Source organism: Myotis lucifugus, unplaced genomic scaffold (assembly GCF_000147115.1).
Source record: "Myotis lucifugus unplaced genomic scaffold, Myoluc2.0 scaffold_0, whole genome shotgun sequence".
Classification (NCBI taxonomy): domain Eukaryota; kingdom Metazoa; phylum Chordata; class Mammalia; order Chiroptera; family Vespertilionidae; genus Myotis; species Myotis lucifugus.
Window position 1 is genome coordinate 53,108,747 of NW_005871048.1, and position 13,316 is coordinate 53,122,062.

The 13,316-nt window shown below is 38.3% G+C and overlaps 1 protein-coding gene across 17 annotated transcripts in view; it reads left to right on the forward strand.

Moving 5' to 3' along the window:
• Positions 1-13,316, forward strand: part of ADCY2 (adenylate cyclase 2) — a 275,450-nt gene that overhangs the window by 55,262 nt on the left and 206,872 nt on the right. The window contains exon 1 of one of the 17 annotated variants that reach the window (XM_014453055.1): positions 1,425-1,447. The exons of the other annotated variants lie outside the window; for them this stretch is intronic. The gene's annotated coding sequence lies outside the window, so the exon portion shown is untranslated. Of the gene's footprint in view, positions 1-1,424; positions 1,448-13,316 lie in introns of those variants that run through there. 17 annotated transcript variants of the gene reach the window in all.

A 13,316-nucleotide genomic window follows, 5' to 3' on the forward strand; every position in this document is an offset into this window, starting at 1 on the left:
TAAGATGATCTCATTCTTCAGAGGCCCTGGTCTACCTGTGAAGGAACATATTCAAGGTCAATTGGACAGCTTCCAGACCAATTCCTCTAATGTCAGGTCCTGCAAATTCAACAGTGAGAAGGTTAGTGCTGTGTCTTAGTCCCCTATCTTATCCGGATGGGGGTCAAAGCACATTTCCTATTTGCTGAAGGGCTGGGCTTCTTAGGAGAGTCACAGAGGCAGTAGGTCTCTCCTTAGCTCATTATCTACAAATAGGATCTACTATTTCTGAAAAAGAAGACACTGGTTATGAAGGGAAGTCCTGGAGGCCAACACTGGGGAGTCTGAGAGAACAGGATGGTTTCTCCAGCTGTTTCTTCCAGACCCTGGCAAGACAGGGCTCCATATCTTTCCAGAACACGGAGTATTCTGCTAGTGTTAGTGGATCCCATCCTACCAAGGGCTGTATGTACCACACTGTGTAACTCCTCCTTCCTGAATGGTTAGGCTTTGCCTTTGATTCTGTTTTGGACATATTTCTCTTTTTTCCTCTCTGGTAAAATCCTTATTTTTCTGTACATATTTTGTGCATATATGTGGAATCATGCCTTAATTATTGAAGGCCACTTTCAGTCCCTTGATATGTATTTCCAACTTCTCAAGTTATAGTATATTCACTATATTACCTAAAACATATGATATATTATAGCCTATTAATAGAACTCAAAAGTTACATCAATTTTGGGGAAGTATGTGATTTGTTTCCAATTGCCTGTTGAGAACTGTTACTGATCCTTGTGCCTGACCTTGAGACCATGCTCTGGGCCCTGTGTTATGCCCTGTGCTTCTCCAATGCTCAGTATTCCTCTTTTCACTGATGCTGTGCCGATTGCACTCCAGGGATCAAGGTTAATATGCAGGAGTTTAATGGGCGGCTCCTGAGATGGACACTGTGGGGGAAAGAAAGGAGGCCACTAGGCTGAGGGAAAGGGTCACTTGTACTGAGGTTCCAGCAAGGACTGAGTTCACCCTGCACAGGGCTTGGAAGCTAGACTCACCCTTCCAAGCTGGGGTGAGAGGACTGGGTCTCATACCCCAGTGACCACCGGTCATTGATTGGGTCAGCGGCACCAGGAAGAAACCACCCTGGGCAGGTGGTTCTGTTCACGTGAGGCCATTTCAGGAGAGGCAGTGAATCCCAGGCCCTGAAAGGGGGCTGGGGGGGGGGGGGTTGCAGGCAGCAATCAGCACAGTTGGGAATCTGCTCTGTACTCATAATAAATCACAGTTGTTTCTGTGATTCTGCCCATTTGCCCAAACCATATGCCAGATAAATCTGTATCCTTGTATCTTTCTTTCAGTGGCTGCCTTAGATCAAAATGAAATACTGCACAGGCTCTCGGCTGCCTTCCCCTCCGGTCTCTGCAGCCCAGTCTGACCAGGGCAGGGTGATCTTCCTGAAGTCCAGGTGTGATTAAATCATCCTTTTGCTTGAAGCCCGTCTATAGCTTCCCGTACCCCTCATACATGCCTCTGTGAGTTGGCTCTTCTTGTAATTGTTCCTGCTCTTCAAAACTGAGACAGAAGACTCTCACATGAGCTCAAATTCCCCACGGCAACCCATCCTAGTGAGCAAGGCCTGGAGCCTATGCCCAAGGACTCCTCCAGGCCCCACAGATGGCGCAGGCTCCTGAGGCAAAGGAGGGCAGCGATGTTGACACATTTAAACAATTACCTGAGCACTGAGAACCTCTAAGGCTCCATTTTCAAGTCACAATGAGCACTTGAGAGGCACTCTCATAGGCTTCCTGTGAAGTGTAAATTATCTGGAGAGCTACCAGGGTGTCAAGTGACAGAACTCAGCAGAGAGTGTTAAGACCAAGAAAAAGAAAGCAACCCAGTTCATTTTGATTAGTTGTACTAGTGGCTTTGACTAAACCTTAGGCAGCAAGAAAAGGTGATGGATGAAAATGTGGACTCCATCCTTGTCAACTATGCTTTTCTGGACCCAAGGCCATACTGTTGCTGCACAGGCCTGAATGGAAGACCCACTCTGCGGACAAGATCAAGGCCAGTGTATGGGCTGCCCCACCTGAGACCCCCACACTCCTATAGGGGAAATGTCCAGCTGTTTCTTCTCTGCCTTCACTTCTTTTTTTACTTTTTCTTGCTCAAACCTTCTCTTCCCCACCCTTAAAATAAAACAAAATGCAGGTAACTCATATTTTATTTCTGGTGGCCATTTTTAGTTTGGTCTGGTCTGTGGCATATGCACACATATGTTAGTTCCAATTGCCCTTGGCATCACACCTGCCTGTTAACTGAATACGCTCTGAATAAAAGGAATCACATCTGCTATGTGGGGACTTTACCACTCTTTCATGATGTGCCAGGAAGCTCATATATCTCTGTGTCAGGCGGCTCAGATTCACTTGTTTGGAAGATCTAGCATGCTCTTGTGAACTCTGAAGATGGGTGAATTAATTACTTTTGGAAATTAATACTCTAACAGCCCTTAATACTTGAAATTCTATTTTATTCCCAGGAATTTAACTAAATACATTGACAAAGGAGGATAGTTGCTTTTAAATGAAATGGCCTAAACTGAATATATGTATGATTTTTTTAGGATAATGTACTTCATCTATTGGTAATAAAAAAATTCTTCTTAAATACTATTCTGTTTCCAGTGCAGTTAGACCCATTTTAAGAAAACCCGGAGCCATCATTCCGTACCTTTTAAATTTCTCTGGAGCTTTGCATGAGTGTGCTAAAACTGAAGATTTTGACATCCTTACCTAAAAATAGATCATGAAATAGTTATTATTTCTTCAATTTAAGTATAGAGTTAGAAGCAGTTGCAATGAATTATTTAGCCAGTCAGTGGGAAGTTTTCACTCATTTCAGAAAAAGGACTAATCACACAAAAGATGACTGAACTGATCAAATATTTTTTTCTCACTTCTACCAAAATGTGTGTTTCTTCTCTGTAGGGTAACCTGTGGTAGATACTAGGAGTCCTATGGAAAAAATAAAGGAGTGTAGTTATTGTTGACCAAAGATAGACTCCAAGGTTAAAATAGGGATGAGATGTTTAAAATTTAGAAATGAAATATTATAACTATCAGGGGTTTTCTCATTAAATTTATGATTGAGTACAAAAAATGCAAAAGAACATGCTTTTAAAAGAGAGGACATAAAATCATTAAGATATAGATGATGACAACTTAAAAGTTATTTTTTCAATGCATTTATATATCAATTCACTGAAAAATAAATAGATGAGATAGATGATAAATGATAGAAATATAGATAGATAGATGAGGTAGGTAGGTAGGTAGGTGAGATAGATATGTAGATAGATAGGTAGATATGTAGATGAGTGTCAATCAATGGATTCTTGTTACAACTCTGCAGACAACACACAAATATAGTTGCTGCCCAGATCATCAACACACATCAGAGGACCAAGGATCCCCATAGAGTTTCACCATTTCTGCTTTACAGGTTTTATTTCCACGTTGGTACTTGAGTGGTATAATTTGACTTGAACTTATGAGATTGTCAGTTTAAAATGATGAGTAATACATGCATACTCCTGATGATTCATTTATATTTCCTTGGTTTCAAAACTCCCATCAGAGGTGATGGGGGTGGAGAGAAGGGTACCTTATTTTCCCTTCATGCCTTCTCTACGGCCTTTTATTTCCTTCTTTCACTGTTAACAATACACAACTAGTAGGAAATTTCAAAGCAGACTAAGTACCAATCTATACTGATAAATCTAAAAATCTAAATGAAATAGATGGATTTTTAATTAAATATATGTTGTCTAAGCAGAATCAAGGCAACTGAAAGAGTAAAATAACCAGTTGAGAAATTTAGAAAGAACTTATTTTTTAAAGGGCTCTAGTATCAGAAGAGTTTATTCTAGGACTGGATGGTTTCTGTAATGTTGCACATATTGCGAGTAGGGAAAGAAAAGTTTTCCAATTCATTTTTATGACTCTGGCATCAGCCTACTATCCTAACCTCATAAATACAACAGAAAATAATATTTCTGACAAATCTCATGGCAGTAGAGGCAAAATATTATGAAAAATACTGGCAAATTTAGTCCAATAGTATACAAAATCTATAGTATTAATAGCAACTAACATTTGCATAGTTCAAGTGCCGGCTTCAACTTCTTACAGATGTGACATTAGAGGGGTTTCCACTAAGATGAAGACCAAAGAAGGGTGTATGCTCTCAATTCTGTTGTACTTAACTAAACTTTAGTTGAATGAGAGAAAATTGAAGTATACATATAGGAAAGGATAAGGAAAAGTTATCATTAACTGTAGCTATTATCCATTGACCTTGAAATATAATAGCCTGGTGATCATGGCCAGGTTATTCAACCCCTCTAATCTTAATATTGCACTAAGTCTGGGGAAATTAAGGGCATGTTGCTAATTTAAATATGAAAAAGTAATACACAAACAATAATAACTAGGGAAGTTATATAAATAAGATCCAGAGACAGTTACTTGAATTTTTGTGGTATTAGAATGTGTGAAAGTTATAATAATTAAAAGATTAGGTTTCTGCAATAAAAATAGACAGATGGATAGAACAGAAATAGTCATAAGTATATATGTGTCATTTCAAATCAATGGGAAATGAACTGAGCCTTCAAAAATGTGTTATCTAACCATTTGGGGATAAAAACAGAAAATTACAATTTCTGGTATCACTCTTTCTATTTAGATAGCCACATAATCTAAACTTCTCCACACATCACTCCAAAGGCATACACATTAGTAAAGATGTCAAATTCCAAAAGCACAACTAGAATACTGAAATTAACAAATGCTATGTAATCTGTATGCTAGGAAATAAACTTTTATATACCAACTCCCAGCACAGCCAGATGTGGAAACCATGCCTACACAGAATCAGGAAGAAATTGCACAGAAAATAGTGGCAGTCAGGAAAAAAAGAAGATTAAAATTATACACAGATAGAGGAAAATCCACATATAGAACACTGACTGACTTGTGAACTTTAAGATAAGATAGGCTTAATCCTTAAGTCATGTCAGTTCAATAATCGCATGGTAGTGTGGGGCTGAACTCTGAGGCAGGCCAGGGGTGTGTTAGGGTACAGACTCTGGCACAAACTTTTAGAGTTTCAATCCACATGCTACCACCTGCTGTTAGGGTAGACCTGGGACAGGCACTTCCTGTCTCTGGAACTTGGTTTCCTTATCCATCAGATAATGCTACCTCAGGTATGTTGGCTGTTTGATGATTATTAACACAAAGAGGAAGGGAGCACCATCCCCTCATGCCGTGAGGATGAGGGTGGAATGGAGAGCATTTCAGTACAGGGATGGGTGCCCATGTGTATGTGGGCATTGCCACAGGAACATGTGCCGCCCAACCAGTGATGGCGAACCTATGACACGCGTGTCAGAGGTGACACGTGAACTCATTTTTTTGTTTGATTTTTCTTTGTTAAATGGCATTTAAATACATAAAATAAATATCAAAAATATAAGTCTTTGTTTTACTATGGTTGCAAATATCAAAAAATTTCTATATGTGACACGGCACCAAAGTTATAGGGTTTTTCAAAATGCCGACACGCCGAGCTCAAAAGGTTCGCCATCACTGCGCCCAACAGTGGAATACAGACATCTTGTAGAACGAGCATAATTTAATCATTTTAAAAGTATGGTATTTCAAGGAGAGAAAACAGCCTGAAGAAAAAGATGTGTGTGTGTGTGTGTGTGTGTGTGTGTGTGTGTGTGTGTGTGTGTGTTTTAAAGCAGCATGAACCCACGTCTACTTTCCCTGTGTTTGCCCTTCACAGGAGTTTACAAGCCATGAAAAAAGCTAATGAATGACAAGTCTGACCAAAGTTTTGGCTGGACCCTGATGTAGATGTGCTTTTATGGGAAAATCCATCTCAGTTCCTTGGCTTCTTGGATTGAGATAAACACCTGGCAGGTTTCTGGAGACAATATCAGCCTGGGACATGACATGCTGACTCAGTGTCCTTTACCTTCCTCCATCTTCATGGTGTCCCAGGGGTACTAAACGTGTGTCTTTGGTACCTTTTTGATCAAGGAGCCCATTTATTAAATGACAGAGCAAAAGTCAGTTATGAACTGGAAAGAACACACAAAACAGATTTAACCCTAAATCCAAATATCAAATATTACTGAATCTAGAATCAAATATTTTAAATAACACCTATTGAGTATAATTTCAGCATATGGATTTTCAATGTGGTAGAATTGTGAAAATACCCAGAGTGTGCAATTTTTCCTTTTTTGTTTAGTTAGCTTGCTCTCGGGAACATATTGCCCATGTAAACAAGAATTTACATACACTTATTAATCCTTAGGTAGTACTAGGGCACTTATCACTTCAAAAGTAAATATGTTCAGCCAGAAATAAGTGCAGTGCTCTCTTGTTTTTTGAAGTGACTTTGAGGTCATTCAAAGCCTATTCAAGTGTGTAGTTTGCTACTGGTTGTTAGGACACTGGTGATGGAATCACGTTTTATTGGATAGCATGGTACATGCCATAGAGGTGCAATGTGAGCCCCAAATTTAATACCACCAAGACCGTTAAATAATACTTGGAAAGACCATGTTCTGTGACAAGAATGATGTCCCACGTAAATGAGAGAGCTATTGTTACAATAGGTGGTGGTGGTTTGAACCTTTTACTTCTGTTAAACATATCATTAAAGGAGCCAAATAAAATAGCTCTGGTGTTCCAGAATGGAATTATTTCTGTGGAACAGACCTGCTCTGAAGACTGTCCAGTTTTCGCTAACAAATAGATGAGAACGTAAGGAATTTGGGTGGCCATCATGCTGATGGGTTGGAGTTGAATACTGTGGCAAGAAGGTGGGTAATTCAAGTGTTGAAAGCCTCACTCAGCCAATGCAGATGCCAAAATAATTCATTTTTAGAGTTCAAGGATATTCATTCTCCCTTTTGAGATTTTTCTCTTTTAGAATGAGAAAATAAAAGCAAACAAAGGCTTTTAGACTTTTTTTTTTGGTGTTAAGAGCCCATTGTAGGAACACACTGCCCCACCGGAGGCTGATTTATGTAGATGTTGAATACACAAGTATAAAACGGAGTCTCAAAACAATATTTGTTTTTAGATGAATAATTCACTCATTTTCCCTGCATGAGTTTTTCTCTTCTGAAGCACTGGCCTTTTGAATTAAATAAATATAATGTTTCAAAAGAATATAGGCATGAATATTCATAAAGACCAAAACAGTGAGTATAAATAAAAGTCCTTTTACATAACATTTTTTGAGGACTTTACTTTTTTTTTTTTTTTTAGACTTCTAAACCGGTGTTCTTTAAAGTGATTTTTCAGGACACAATTTCTTCCACCTGTTATTGAGGTGGTGATACTTCTTTTCCAAATGGTTCCATACAGCAGTATTTTCCTTTACATAAATAGTTGTAAAGTGGTGCTTGCTGCAGCACAGCCCATTAGCCATACATTCAGCCTAGCATGGTGTCAAGCCCTCAATGAAGTGTTTGTCTAACTGGAGGAATATTTTTAAAAATCCAACAAAATAAAATAAGATCATGTACCTTCAAAATGTAGCTAGCTCATACGCATAAAGTATGGCAGAATATTTTTAGGTGTTTCTATATATAAGCCAATAATGTAAAGTTTACAAACACAGACATGCAAAATGTGTTATTAGATACTGGAAACATAGGTAGTGAACATCCTTATCCCAGCTCCATAAGGGCGGGTGGAGCCAAGAGTAGAATGAAATGGCTGACATTTCTCAGAAAGAGAAAGACAAATAAAAATTAAGGGTGTGGTTATTTTTTGCCCAAACAGTTGGTTTAAAAGGAGCCAGTATACTGTGATATTTAATTAATTCTATCAATGGCATTGTCAGGGTGTCCTTATTTTAAGTAATCTCTGAGATTACTGACAGTTGGAGAGCTTTGTTGTCTGTTGTATGACACTAGCTACCCAAGGCTGTACCTGTTTGTCTTTGAACACGTGACCTCATAATAAATGCTGATTAAATGTCGGTGTATTGTATAATGTAAATCTGAATGTTCAGTTGCAGTAGGAAAGGTTAGATGTGTGATGCCTTGTTATTTTCTGTCCAATATTCACTTGTCAATTCTCCACTTGGATGGGAGGTTCTTTACATGAAAGGTGGGCTTGTGTCATTCTGGGACACACAGAAAGGTGGCCATGAGAGGTGAAAAGGTTCAGGGGGTCACTTTTGTAGAAATCTAACGTCAGGAAGTAGAAAGCTATTTACCACTTTTGGAAAAAAGTGATCCAAAAATCATCACAGTGCACATTATTTTTTCCTAATCATGTAACTAGAAAACATGATAAGTAGACATTTTCTAATAAACATTATTTTGCCTGATTGCTTCCATTTAAATGAACTTGGTTTTTTTTGTTTTGTTTTTGCATTTGATGGAAAAAAGATTTTAAGGAAGAGGACTTCCTGGTGTTGGAAGAAGCTGTTTTGAAAGGGCAGATAGATTCTCACAGGTTTTTTTTATTATTTTGAATAATTTGGACCCCATGCACTGAGAAATGCTCATCTCCTGCAGCTCCGTTAACCTTCAGGGATTATGGCAAATTAATGTGTTAGCTTTAGCAGTACATCAGACCTTGCTTTTATGCTGCTTTATGACTTAAAAAAACACATGCCTTAGCTCCTTTTTCCTCTTATAAAATAAGGAAATACTTGTCAATGAATCTGGTCTATAATGTATTTTGATATAGACAAAATAGCAATTTTAGGTTGGTGACATTGTTCCTATATCCTGAGAGATGTTTCTGGGAACACTACTTTTTCTCAGTTCTTCTGTTGTTTCTAAAGACTTTATCATGCAATTCAAAGACCTTATGAAGCCTGAACATTTTCGTAAATGGCTCTCTTAGAAGCCATGCTTATTGGTTTTTTTGCCAGTGGGTTAACATTGTACTGGAGCCCTTCCTTGCCAGTCCCAAAGGCAGTGATTTACGTTAGATTTTCATTACAGAAGCACATCACTTCTGATACCAATTGCTATATTAGTCAGGTTTCTGCTCTAATGAGTGGCTTATAGTAATAATAGCACATTTCATATTTCGTACTCACTAGTCTACAGGTTGGCCAAATTTCTCTGTCAGCCCTACCTTGGCTCAGCGGGTAGTGCAAATTCCAGACTTCGTATTGGATTCAGGTTTGTTTTTATACATGCAGTAAAAAGAGATGTGTCTTTCTGGACCATAGTTTTCTCAATCTGGAATACCAAAACTCTAAGAGGGCAGGCAGAAATGTCATTTGGGCCTCTTAAATCCTCATTCTGAGCTAGCATGCTGTCACTTCAGCCTATGTTCCATGGCTCAAGTCAGTCTCCTGGCCGAGTACAAGTGGGGTAAGGACACATAATGCCATCTGCTGATTTTCTTGACAAGGGTAAGGAGACAAGAAAGAATTGTGAACAGATACGGTATTCCACTGTATCTTCTTTCTACATTAGGAAACTATCCCTAACTGAGTAAAATTTAAAGAATTCTGTTGTATTCTCATTTTAATTTTGTCCACATGACCACCATCAAAAACAAGTCTTTAAAATCTGAATAGATACTCTGGGAAACAGGATTATAAGGTGGGAACACTCTATTATTTTGCCAGGCCCAAGGAATACAACTTAAATGCTTTAACAATGAAGACAGTTAGACCACATTGAGACATAGTAGTTTGCTAATTATTAGTGGGAAGTTTACAGAGTTTTAACTCTAAACAAATCAGACTTATAGACAGACCCTGCAGTCATTATGTGAGTATGTGGGAAAAAGGAGGTAAGGGCAATAAATTGACAAGTTTGGAAATTGACCTTTACTCCAAATGATTTCAAGTGTCTTAAGAACAGGGACCTTGTATTATCCATAATAGCTAATAAAGTGCCTTATATATGTTTTGTAGAGATAAACACTGGTAGATACATGGATACATGAATGGTGACTGAAAAAAGGAAGATGACACATAGAGACAGTTGGATACCCACAACCAAATGAGGAATCGGGAGGAAGAGAAGGAACTGTGAGAAGAAACAAGGGACATATCCATCATCACCTGGCTCAAAGCAGGGCCGAGAGCTTGGGATAGACAGGGCTGGGAAGACAGAAAGCTGCCTTTGTTCCCCTAGTATATCAGGGTTTTTTAAATTCTACTTTTTTTCAAGATTTTAAACATTTATGACATACCTCCTACCCATTTTAGATTTTTAAAAGGCACAGGGAACATTATTGTCTTACTTCTTATTTCATCATTAATCTCTCTAACTCTGAATAACATTTTCAGAAGAATGAAAGGAACCCAGTGACTCATGATTTCATCATTACTCTTCTGAAGCTCAGGCTTTCCATCAGAGAATATAATATGTATTTTTTTTACTTAATAATATAAAATTTTAAAAAAATTATAGTTGATACCTTGACCAAAGATAATGATAAAAGAGAAATAAAATCTTTTCAATCATCGAGTCATCATGGTGTCCCTGAGTTTATATCCTGAATTATGTTCATGGAGGTTGTTTTGAAATAGTATAGAGTTCACTTCTGAGAATTTCTAAGTATATTTTTCATAGTAAGAAAGGTATGGTTCCACTTGAACCATTCAGATATTGAATAAGAGATGGTACTTGATAATTCAATTGGCAATTTAGTTCCCTCCTCTGAAGCAAATGCTCCTGGTTAGTAAAATGGAAAAAGCAGAATGGGGTAATGACTAGATGGAGGACAGCGTGTGAACAGCCCAGACATCACATGTAATCAGTAATTGTTGGTCTGGCCCTTTTGCTTACTTAGTGGGAATGAAGTTGTGGCGGTGGGGATTGCACACATGTGCAGAGCCAAGCTCATGCCCTTGAGTTACACATCACTGAGCGTAATCTCACCTGAAATGTTTCATTCCTTCAGCAAATATTTGTTGAGGTCTTTTATGTACCATACTATTCTCAGATCCATACATGGTCCTTGTCCCCATGGAACCTACATTTGTGTGGGGAAAGATAGAAACTACAAAATTAAAAAATATATAAAATAAACAATCTAATTTCTATAAGGATCTAAAAAATTTAAAGCATAGTGACTAGCTAGAAAGAATGGGGGATCAGTGGGATTCTCTCTGGGGAAGTGGTGTTTGAGTTGTGGGCCCTGAATGACAAGAAGCCAGCCCTGGAAAGATTGGAGGAAGAGTATTTAGACAGAAGAATAGCCAATGCAAATGCTCTGATGTTGTTCAAGGAACAGCAAGAAGGTCCATATGGAAGATATATGAACAGGGTAATGGAAGATGATAAGATATGAAATTAGAGACAATGACAGCCAGACCAGATCATGAGGGACCCTTATCAGCATAATAAAGACTGAATTTTTTTCTCAGCGTTATAGGAAGCTCAATCAGTTAAATATATTCAATAATTCTACTTTTTTCTTGGGCAATTTTTACTACATTTTGGCATTTCTAATTATATTCTAAAACAACAATGAAATACAATGTTAAAAGTGCTGCACTTCGTACTTTAGTTGGGGAGACATAATGTCTATAATTTTTAGTAAAATTTATGTCTTTGAAAATTAAGCCACTACTTTAAATACTATATTTATGATTTCTCAGAGGTTTGTTGGAGAGAAAAATGATTTGAGTAGCTCTACTTTTGGCTATAAAATAATCTCATATGTTCACTGGGGTGTTATTTCCCTTAACATTATTAGCATAAAAATAGGAGATGTTTCTCTGATGTACATGTATATTTCTCAAGAGCACTGCAGCAATTTACATAACTAATCCTGATTATCTTGCTGATTATGCTTGTTTATACATTGTAGGAGAGGGTGGACTAGACAGTAAGTCTAGATATAAAGATATTAGAGTTGAGGTACCTCTCAAAAGAAAAAACTAAAAGCTCTGTCTTTAAAGCTACTGTTGGCATGTCTGGGAACCTTTTGCTTCTCATTGAACTCTGAAAAAAATGTGAGCCATGATCTGAAAATCGTGGGCTTTGCACCAGAGGCCTGAGACAAAAGTGGGACACTGATAGACCCGATTTGTGTCCAGTTAAGACCCATTTCTGTGTCTTTCTTACCCTTGCTTAAGCTGTACCTCATCTCTTCTCCTTGTTCATAATGATTTTCTGTTTAAAAATGTATTTTTTTATTAAATTCTGTTGGAGTCATAACCTAAATAACATGGATATAGGGGTCACATAGTTTTCATTTCTCATGTGGGAATGGAGCATGGTGTGAGGTGGACAGAAAGTACTTGGAATCTAAATTCTGGTTTGAGCTATAGCACAAATTTGATATTGTGGGTTGAATTACTTTACCCCCAAATATGTTGAAGTTTGAACCCCCAGTCCTTGTAAATGTGATCTTATTTGGAAATAGGTCTTTGGAGTTACTGGTAAAGATGAGGTCAAAATGAGTTAGGATAGGTCATTAATCCAATGATAGTGTCCTTATAAGAGGGACATTTGTACAGAGAGACACAGACAGGAGCAGGTCATATGAAGGCACAGACACAAGGGGAACAAGGCCAGGTGAAGATGGAGGCAGAGAATGATGCACCTAAAAGTCAAAGGATGACCGAGATTACAGGAAGCTACTAGAATCTGCTAGAAGAGAAGCATATAGCAGGCTCTCCCTCAGAGCTGCCAGAAGGAACCAACCCTCCTGACACCTCCATTTCAAATTTTAAGCTTTTGGAACTGTGAGAGAATAAATTTGTATTGGCTTGTGTCATCCAATTTGTGGTACTTAGTTACAGCAACCACAAGAAACTCATACACTTGACATGATATTCTGAAGAAGTCAGGAAGTCATTGAAGCATCTGGCCCTCCCTGTCCTCTGCTCTTTCTAGCCTACCTCTGAAGGGATGGATCACATGGACCCTTCAGTGCATCCTTGTTCAATTGCACAGTTCTGATCCTATTTCTAAAAATACAGCTCAGGATCTCATTAGCACAATGAGACTGCAGCCCAGGGAATCTCCCTTACTCTCTGCTAACCAAGGAGGGGCGACCACTTTCTGTGAAGATGAGCTTTTCTCTGCAAAAGAGCTACTTCTATGGGAAAGCAGTGACAAAATTGCCACCTCCTTTTTGCTTAGTGAGTTTTCATTGTACCAACATCTCAAGTGGCCACTGTGGGAAGAGCTTGTGTTGTTGGGAAAACAGAATGAGCATCCTTTTTGTCAGCTGCCATATTGGGTGAAGGATAAGTTATGTATGGGAATTGAAAGGCACCAGCTCCTCTGAGCTGACCTCTCAGAAGCC